This window comes from Dendrobium catenatum, unplaced genomic scaffold (genome assembly GCF_001605985.2).
Source record: "Dendrobium catenatum unplaced genomic scaffold, ASM160598v2 fragScaff_scaffold_390, whole genome shotgun sequence".
Taxonomy (NCBI): domain Eukaryota; kingdom Viridiplantae; phylum Streptophyta; class Magnoliopsida; order Asparagales; family Orchidaceae; genus Dendrobium; species Dendrobium catenatum.
In genome coordinates, this window is record NW_021318852.1 from 5,370,350 (window position 1) to 5,381,017 (window position 10,668).

A 10,668-nucleotide genomic window follows, 5' to 3' on the forward strand; every position below is an offset into this window, starting at 1 on the left:
AGGGCTGTCAATATTTGACCCGACCCGAAAACCCGAACCGGGTCGGGTTCGGGTTAGGGATTTCGACCCGTTTGTAAAACTGGGTCGGGTTCGGGTTGACCCGGAAACCCGAAATCAACCCGGTTTGACCCGTTTTTAATTAGTTTATGAGGGTTTTAATGGATTTTTATGAAATAAGTAAATGATATTTCAAAAAATTATAAGCATTATTGCCCAAATTAAATTAATCTTGATTTATTTTAAATTAATTGAAGTAAATATTACCTTAATTTGATTTAGATTTAAATAAATTGAATTAAATTAAAAATTAATAAAATATATCCGAAGCGGGTCGGGTTCGGGTTCGAAAAATCGACCCGTTTGCAAAAATGGGTGTGTGTTTAGCATCTTAGTAATATACACAAATTTAGTATGAGCAGATAAAAGTAGCAAGACCAGAGAATTTTTATGTGAAAAAAGTCGGAAAGGAAAAAACCATCGAGCCCGACCCAGCTGTAGAATCTAGGGCGAGTATAAAAAATCAAATATGATAGTTAGTACCCAACAGCAGCATTTGATTTCTCCAATAGAGTTAATGGATGTTCACAGGTGGACTTGTATATCCAACAGTATGATTAAATATTATTAATATCATGGAGATTATAGAGATTTCTAATGTTGATCATACACAACTCACCTTGGCCTGTTGGTTGAGAGCTTAGGCTTCAAACTAAGAGGTCTTGGGTTCGAGTCTTTGTGTATGCGTTGTGTCTGTGAGTTTGCCTTAAATGGCCTAAATATCCAAAAAAATGTTAATCATAAGTGAAGATGGCAGTTGTCGACTGCAATAGCTAGTGGTCGTCGACGACATAGATATCTTGAAAATGCTAAGAGCTTTCACTAGTTCTCTCTTCACATTTTGTCTTCCTCCCCTTTATGTGAAGAATATTGAATGTATCGAGCATGTGCCATATTGGATATCATATATACATAATTATAGAATTTTACTTTATTGAGATGATTTAGACTGTTCTGTAGTAATGCTTTGGTTTTACCATTTTATATGATTGATTTACTGATTAATAATAATGATACGAGAACTGCTGGTTTTTTGATTTCTCCACTATATTATTTTATCGGTTTCCATACGGTATTGTTTTACTGTTTGCAAATTCTATTGCTACTGCACGTGAGATTTACTATTTATGTACTTATTCTTGATCATGTGATTATAACTGTTGTGATTTGATTGCTGACATGTATATTGCTTCTTTGTCATGCATTGAGTTTAGTTGTAGGATTTGCTTACTTGCTAGATTCTTAAACTCATTATATGTAGTTTAAATATTTTTAGGTCAAGGTAGATGATCAACAGTGTGAGACTGATCATGATTCTTCAAGTTCAGGTTCTTATTATTTTAGTTATTTTTTGTACTTAGAACAGAGTAATTATGATATGATTATATAGATCCTTAGTAGTGTATATGATTTTTGAGTAAATTAATACTGATGCATATATATTGAAGTTTTGATCGATAGTTTTATTTAAACTAGTATTTATATTGATAAAAGAAATTAGGTAGCTTTTGTTATTATTTTTTAAAGATAAAAGAATAATTCTTCTTAGTTAGATTCTGAGGTATCACAGAATTAGGGCCTATTTATGTATTTCTAGGAGCTACATGCTTTGTAAATGTGGAGAAAATATAGGACAATTTATGAGTGCTCCACTAGATAGTGTATATTGATTCCTTTGATCATACAGCTTTCATTAAACATTTAAGTTCTTTAATGAGGTCAGAATTAAGTGAACTTAGACTCGATGGATTCATCTTGTCGAGCCGCTCGACTCAACTATAGATATGCCATATTTAAAACCCATTTTGTTACTAAATTAATACTTTAGCATCCAAGTATGCTCCTGCTCCTTGACTCGAACCCATTTTGACTCAAATTAGACCGATTTTGGTGTCATCGTGCTCGTCTTGTTGAAACGTTCTTATTGATTGTAAGTTTGCTGAGATTCAAGTTTGGATGGTCCTAAATTGAATATTAAGAATTTCTAATTCAAATATGCATTGAGATTCACGCCAAATCAAGGTGATTTTCTTATAATCTATCAATTTTAATTTTATGTAGTCGATCCGACCCACATTGCGATAAAGACTTGATGTTATCGTATTTTCATTTACAAAGCATTTTTTACAGATATAATTTTGAAATTGAAAGCGCGAGTTTTAGAAATATTATTAAATACCAAGAAATTGTGAGATGTTTATTAGAGATAACTGAGTGGCTAAGTCATATATATGAAATATTTGATTACAAGTCATACATCCTTTAGGTATCCGATAACTAAATCTAATAAACAATAAATATTTTCTTTAATAAAAAATAAGTTCAGCAAATAAATAGAATCATAAAATTTACAAAAAAAAAAAAAAAAAGTATATCGATAAAACACAATAAAGTATGATAAAATAAGTAAATTGTCTTGCAATGATTATTTAGCTACATATTTATAAAATATTAAATTAGGTTCGAGTATTCATAAGGCCAAAATCAAATCATATCAGCTTTTCCTAAGATATAGTACACTAAGGTTTTGTTTGGGACAGCTTTTTTATTGCTTTTTAAAACGAAGTTTTAATACAAAAATAAAAAATTTTATACTAAAAAAGCAGTAAAAAAGCCGTCCCAAACGAAGCCTAGATATTAAATTTGAATAACTAAATTATTTGTTTACATCTAAATATCAATATCAACAAATTTACAGTTAAATGGATAGTCTCGACAAGAGAAACTCAATAATACCAAAAGGGATCCAATCTAAACCCGACTGAATCTTAATCATGTACTTGAAACATGATTAAAAATTTAATTAATGAACCAAATGATTATAAAATTTTGTATCTTTATAATCAAATCATAATGCCTCTAACCTTCTAGACAAATAAAGTGTTCATGGTATGAACTTCGAACGATTATTTAATATCTTAAAAGAATTTATTTATTAATTGAAAGACAAATAATATACAAATAAAAAAATTAAGATATTTTGAAATTTTCTCTATGCTAATTACATGTTGTGGAATATTACTAGGCATCATACTTCTCTTTTGATTGTAGAAATTGACATTATTATTTAAATAATATATATTATTTTCTTAAAATAATTGCTGGTTGGATTAAAGGGCGCAACAACTGGATTTGTTTGAAAAACATTGGAGCTGCAGCCCGCCTATTTTGGCTTATAGAATTATTTCAATGAGAGTAAATGAAATAATAAAATAAATTAATTAATGAGAAAATAATTTAGTACTTACATGATAATATTATTTAATTTAAAATATAACTATTTATTTTAAATAACGGTGAGTATGATCACATTATAAAAGATTCAACGAAAAATAATATAAAATTTAAATTCAAAATAAATGCACGATGTTGAATTGGACTTGTTTTTTCATTCAAATAAAAAAATAAAAAAATATTTTGAATGCAAATAAATATATTTGAAACTTATTTGCCTGTTCATCACCTTCGTAAATAAAACAATAAGCAGGACGACGTATCTGACAAATTTGACTTTTTCTAATATAATTTTACGTAAAAATAATAAAATTATTTAGTTTCAAATGATTATTATAATAACACGGCTATAATACGAAATGAATGTGAACTACAGTTATTTTGGATGTTTGTGGATATATTAAAACATTAAAAAGTGTGAGTTGCATGGATTAAATAAAGATAAAATGAATATAAACTAATTCATTTAATGAATAAAGATATATTTTTTTCTTTGAAAAATAAAAATGATAGAGTATTGAGGGGTTTATATATAATTTTGGGTTTATATATGCAAAAAAACCAATCTAATAAGGATAGTTTTGAAGGAAATATAAAGATTGTATGGATAGAGATGTTAGATTAATTTCATACTTTTTGAAAGATAGAATTGCAAGTGAATATAAAAAAAGGGTGTTTTGTAATGATTTATATTGGATTAGAAAGAAATACTTCTAAGGCTTTGTTTGAGATACTTTTTTTTCTGCTTCTTAAAGCAGCTTTTGAGTACAAAAATGACTAGAAAGCTGTTTTTAAAAGTAGGAAAAAAGTTGTCCTAAACGAAACCTAGATTTAAAAAGATTCATACACGGGAATGACATAAAATTAAAATTCATAGAAAAATTGAACTTACACGGTCTTTTTATCAACTAGATAAACTCATATAACATTAGTTGCTGCGTAATTTTCAAAATTATCATATTAACAAATTCTCAAACATATAAATGAGATAAAATTTTAAAAAAGAAATAAATTAATTATCCACTTGATAAACAGCTCATATTGGTGTGTTAATCGAAAATTTTGATTATCGATTAAAATATTTTAGATTCAAATCTTAAATATATGATGCCGATATGCATTTATCTTAACTAACTTAATAAAAAAAAAAAAAAAAACTTCCACTTGAAAGTTGAAAGCAACACAGCCACTTCGCACGTGCCATTGAAATATCGGTTTCAACGGGAACCACTACCCATTATAGCAGGTGAAGAGCATCATGTGCCATTGTATATGTGCCTCCTTCCGATCCACATTACAGAACGTGGCATGCTTTATTGCGTTGGACTTTGGAAACAATTTATTTTAGGAATTTTTATACATATAATACTTCAAATTATTATAAATACATATTCAACTTTATTTTTTTTTTACTGATATATAACATAAAACTCATTTTTTCATCTATTCTAACACTTCGTTACAACCTCGTCAAAAATCCATATCAATCGAGCATCTTCCTTTCGACCCGCCCTTACTTTTCGTTTCGTGTGCGACTGTCTTCCTTTTGATCGAGCGAGCGACTGTCTTCCTCATCTGAACCCCTCACATTCTCCATCAAGTCAACAGTTTTACGCACCTAATGTCTTCCCTTGGCCTAGCATCTTATTAGGTCAGCGATGTTTGCTCTTCGTGCTCTCCATTTCGTCAACATTGACGGTTTATTTTGTTTTGTTTTTCATCTTTTGAATGCCTAATGTTTGCTTTTCATATGCGCCATTTTGTCGTTCCTGATGTTGTTGTTTATGCCCTTTGCCATGCATTTGATGTAGTCTTAGTTTTCATTGTTGTTGTCTTAGTTTCATTGTTGTTGTTTGCTCTTCATCTTGTCCATATCTTCTGTTGGTTGTTGTTTGCTGATCGTCTTTATCATGTGTTTGTTTACTACGTTGCCTTGTGGTAGTTACTGTTGAAGGGTCAAAGGAGTTTTGATTTTTTTTTGAAAATTTAGAGAGGGACGTAAGCTATTCAATGAAATGTTAAGGAGTGATTATGTCACGGCACCATTTTGCAACAGATTAACTAATGTGCACACATAGGAAGTTTTGAATCTGAAATGCTATTGAGTATTAGTCTTTCAAGTTGGTGAATGTGAAATGCTATGAATTACTGGAACTTTTCATTCTTTATTTTGAAGTTGTATTTTTATTGCTTCTCAAGTTATAAAGCCATTATACAATGAGTTCGAGTTCCTCGGCTACGCCAATAAAAAACCCAAGTAATCAAATATATTGTTATTGCAAATTGCAATATACAATAGATACATCATACAAATCTCGTAGTAGTGGAAGAAGATTCTACATATGCTAATGGAACAAATTAGAAGGCTATTGTGGTATTTTTCAGTGGTGTAATGAACTAAATGATTTGCGTATGATATGAATTACTGAAGAAGTGCAAATGTTGTGGAAACTCATGTTGTTTCAGTTAGGGCGAGCTTTTACAGATAAATTTTTTGTTGGTGATCGTGGTTATCCTCATTTTGATTGTAGCAATCACTGTGAAATCTCTGCTCACGAGCTGTAATTGTAATTGTTGATTCGCATTTTGAGTTAAACTTTGAAGCTAACAAAGAATCGCTTAAATGCATTGCATTTACTGTCACACATGTATGTAATGTGAGAGTTAGGATTCCTGTTGATTAACTCTGACCTCAGAGTTGGCACTCACATATAGTTATCGTCAATAGAGCCAAAAATTATATCTCTTGATGGCTCTCTTGAATGCCAAATTTTCATATATGGTAATGACAGTCCGTAAGTTATTTCCAAGTTATTGCTAATATCCTTTGGCGTGATAATAACAATTTTCTTTACAACCTCCTTGACTTCATGAGCTACCCAACTAGTAGTAGCTTATTAGTTTTCGGCTCTATTGATCCCAGGGCATAAATGAGTTGAATCTATTTTTCTAACTTCGAAGGAGTGGCCATCAAGACACAATGAGGCACTTACTCTCCACGGACAACCTCTGTATGCACAAGTAGCAATTACTCTAAATTTGTCACTAGTATTTATCTTTATAGCAAAATTCTGTAAAATTGCATTAGATATAACTGCTTGCTTGAAACTTTGAGAATCCTCAAACCCTGAACCAACACAGAGTATTTTCCTCATCAGTTTGAGGTATAAAGAAATCATCGCACAAATCATCTACTATAATATCATTGTTCTCTACTTCCCTCCAATCTTCAAGTTGAATTGATGCATTTCAGTTAACTGGTTGTGCATTGCAGTTTGAATGTTTTGTGACTGAGACATCTTCCTCGTGATATTTCATTGCAACCACCATCTCAATTCTATTCTTTTCAAGAGAACCGCTAAGCATGTCTAGTACATCTGAATCACTTGAAATCAACATGTAATTCTTAGATGATATTCCATTGACATGATAGTATAAGTTGAAAGCTTGACCCCTTAGCCAATGACAAAGAGCTTCAACTCATTTTTTTAGTAACAAAAAATTGATTTCAACTCTCTGAATCTTTAAGATTTTCAGACTTCCACCCACTTACTTCGTTCGACTCTGAGTCTCTGACCATGCACCTCACTTCAATATCTAACAAATTTAAAGACAATGGAGCAAAAATTACTCTAATCAATTTATGTGTATGCAAATAATAAATGAGTTAGCCAAAATGAATTATTCCACTGACAACATACTTCATTTTGCTACTTAGAAAGTAAATTGAAATGTAAAAAAAAAAGTGAATCAAAATGAGTTAAACCGAAAGTGAAAATCGCAATTGAAAGGTGAAAAATGCAAATTAAAATGAGTTAAACCAAACATCGGAGCATTTCTTGGTTTGTTTCATACGTGGAAGGAAAGGAACATGAGGTTCTTGCTGGAGCAACAAAGACGCGAGTGGGGGACTGCTCGATTTGTTTCGAACGTGGAAGACAAATGCTCGAATGCAACAAACACTATGGAGAAGGCAAGGGGTTCAGACGGGGAAGACAATTGCTCGCTTGATCAACATGAAGACAATTACGCGCGAAAGCGAGGCTGATAGGAATTTTTTACAGTGTCATAATGTAGTGTTAGAATAGATGAAAATGTGAGTTTTAGGTGGTATATCAGTAAATACAAAAGTTTTGGTGTTAAATATATATTTACAATAGATTGTTGAAGTATTATGTATGTAAAAATCCTTTATTTTATTACTTTTTTTATGAACCGTGATATTTGATATTTTAAAATTGAGTCACATATTTAATTTAAAATTTATAGAAAAAGAAAGTTTTTTAGAGTTATTTTGAATAATTAAATATTAAATTTTAAATATATTTATATCAGAATTAAAAAAAATTTTAATATTTTTTTTTTTTATAAAATATGAAGACATGTGAAACTATTAATAACTTTGCGGTGTGTGATAAGAAATTTTTTCCTTCAATTTTATAAATTTGAGCAACATATCAATGTTTATCATCAATCATTATTATATAAAAAAAATCAAGACATTGAGATATTAAAATTTATTGATTTTGAATGCAAGCTTTACTTTGTAGTAGAATAAGTTCCATAATATAGTTTGGCACATCAATTGCATATCATTAATTGATTATTTTTGTGCTTAATATCTGATTAACTCATTTTAGATTCCTGCACAAATTTGTCATTTGTCATTTCACATAGGATAGCAAAATTAGCGGTGCAGATTTTATTTCAAAGCTTAATTGTGTCATTAAAATCTCATTGATGAGCGTTTAATGCCTAAAAATCAAGCTGGTAGGGTGTTTAAAAATTTAGATTACCTAATTTGTTTTAATCTCATACATTTAAGAAAGTCTAATAATTTAAAATGTATGACATAAAAATTTTATGAAAGGAAAAAAAAAATCATATAATCTTGTATAGTGTAGAAAAACTTATATTGTTTGTAAAAAATGTTTGCACATCCATGTAATTAAATAAATTTTTGTACAAAACTATACCCTAGATGATTTAAAATGGTGCTGCTAAAAGAATAAGTGATGCGTCACAAAAAAATTCATCTTGATCGGACACGAATCTCGATGTAAAAATGAGAGAAAAGTTTTAAAAAATAAATTCAAGATCAGCTGAATTCCGATTTAAAAAAACTCATATTTAAACTAAATGTCTTGAAGAGACGAACCAATCAACACCAAAATAAGTCCAATTAGAGTCCAAATGAACCCAAATCAAGGGTGCAAAGTATACTTGGAGACTTCAAAGCATTAATTGGATGCCTGTCGAATATGACATGCTAACAGTTGAGTCGAGCGGCTCAACGAGGCAAATCCAAAAAGCCCAAGATCATCAAATTCGGGCAGCATAAAGGCACTTAAATGCTTGATCAATAGTCTATGATTCAAGGCATCAATATCAACAATCCATTCTAATACTCACAACTTAACCTTGATCCTCCAAATATTTACAAGCTATGTCACTCTAGAAAAACTATAAATAGTCCCCCATTCTTCACATGAAAGAGGGGGGAAAGAATGAGAAAATTTCGGGAGTTCTCTTGCCACTGATCATTACTAGAGTTCTTCCCGACCTTCTCCATAGTTCTTCATAACCATCGCCGAAGCTCTCTTGCCCTTCGACCGTCACTGGAATTCTTCTCGATCATCTTTGTAGTTCTTTATGACCATCGCCGGAGCTCTTTTGCCATATATCGTCACCAGAGTTCTTCTAGAAAATCATCCTAGTTTTTCCCGACCGTCATCGAAGTTCTTCCTAACCACCATTAGAGTTCTTCCCAATCACCACGAGAGTTCTTCCTGACTGCCGCCAGAGTTTCTTCATGACCATCACCTTAGTTCTTCTCGACCATCACCATAGTTCATCATTACCATCGCTGAAGCTCTCTTGCCATCAATTATTGCCAGAGTTCTTCCCGACAGTCGTCGTAGTTCTTCTCGGTGGCCGTCGGAGTTCTTCCCAAATGTTGCCAGAGATCTTCTCGACCTCCATTGGAGTTATTTCCAACTGTAGCCAGATTTCTTCTTGACTACAATTAGACTTCGGCCCGTTCATCATCCATCTTTGAAATTCTATCCATTCATTGAATGCCTCCAGATCTATTCCCAACCACCGGCTGTCGCCGGACTTTCGTACGTTCTCTGATTTTTACCAGAACTCTTCTTGGATGCTATACACCGTATCTCCTCCCAAATATCATTACCAGCCCACTAGTCCCTATGACTACCGTCGCTCGACTACGATTCTTCTGACCTCCATCGCCCGCCGTTTACGATTTCTCTAACCATCAGTGTTAGACTATGGCCTCTACGACCATCGTTTACCGACTATTGTTCTTTTGTTCTCCATCACCTGCTATTTATGGTCTCTTTGACAATGCCAAACTATGGCCTATACAACCATCATTGCCTAACTAATGTTCTTTCGATCTCTATCACTCGTTGTTTATGGTCTCCTTGACAATGCCAGACTATGGCCTCCACGGCCATCGTTGCCCCGACTACGATTCTTTCGATCTCCATCGCCCGCCGTTTATAGTCTCTTCGACCAACAATGTCGAACTATGGTCTCTACAACCACCATCACTTGATTACGATTCTTCTAATCTCCATCAACCATCGTTTACAATCTCGCTGACTATCAATGCCAGACTATGGCCTCTACAACCACCATCGCCTGACTATGATTCTTCTGACCTCAATCGCCTTCTATTTACGGTCTCTCCAACTGTCAGTGCTAGAATAGAATCTCTAAGACCACTGTTGTCCGACTACAGTTTTTCTGACATCCATCGCCCATCGTTTACGATCTCTCTGACCATCAATGTCATATTATGATCCTTTCGGCCTCCGTTGCTTGCCGACTACAATTCTTTCTACCACAATTGCTTGCTGACTATAGTTTCTTCAACTAACATCGTCCTCCAGTTATGGTTTTGCCGACCAAATGAATAGACCAATACTTATTCTTCCAACTCCCACATGTAATGCATTCTACGTGATGTATATTGTCCACATTGAATGAAGGCCTTCCCCTAAAAAAACTAGTGAATTCATTCAAATTGGGCAATGCCTCATAGTTTCCCCCCTTTTTAGGGGTTTATACGTAAAATTTTTTGTGTCTCTTATAAACATAGCGTCCCTTCTTATTTATGTGTTTATGTGCAGAATCTTTGTATAAAGTTAGGATGCTAAAATTTATATTTCTCTGCCGTTGAGAATTTTCCAAGATGCAAAAGTAAGTGTAGGTTTGCAGCTCTACTACATGATTACAAGGTTTCTGCCTTTATCTTCTTTGGAAACATGGCAATTAAAAATTCTCTAAGCACAAGAACTCCAGCTTCATAATTGGCTTCATAATAAATAAATAAATAAATATATATATATA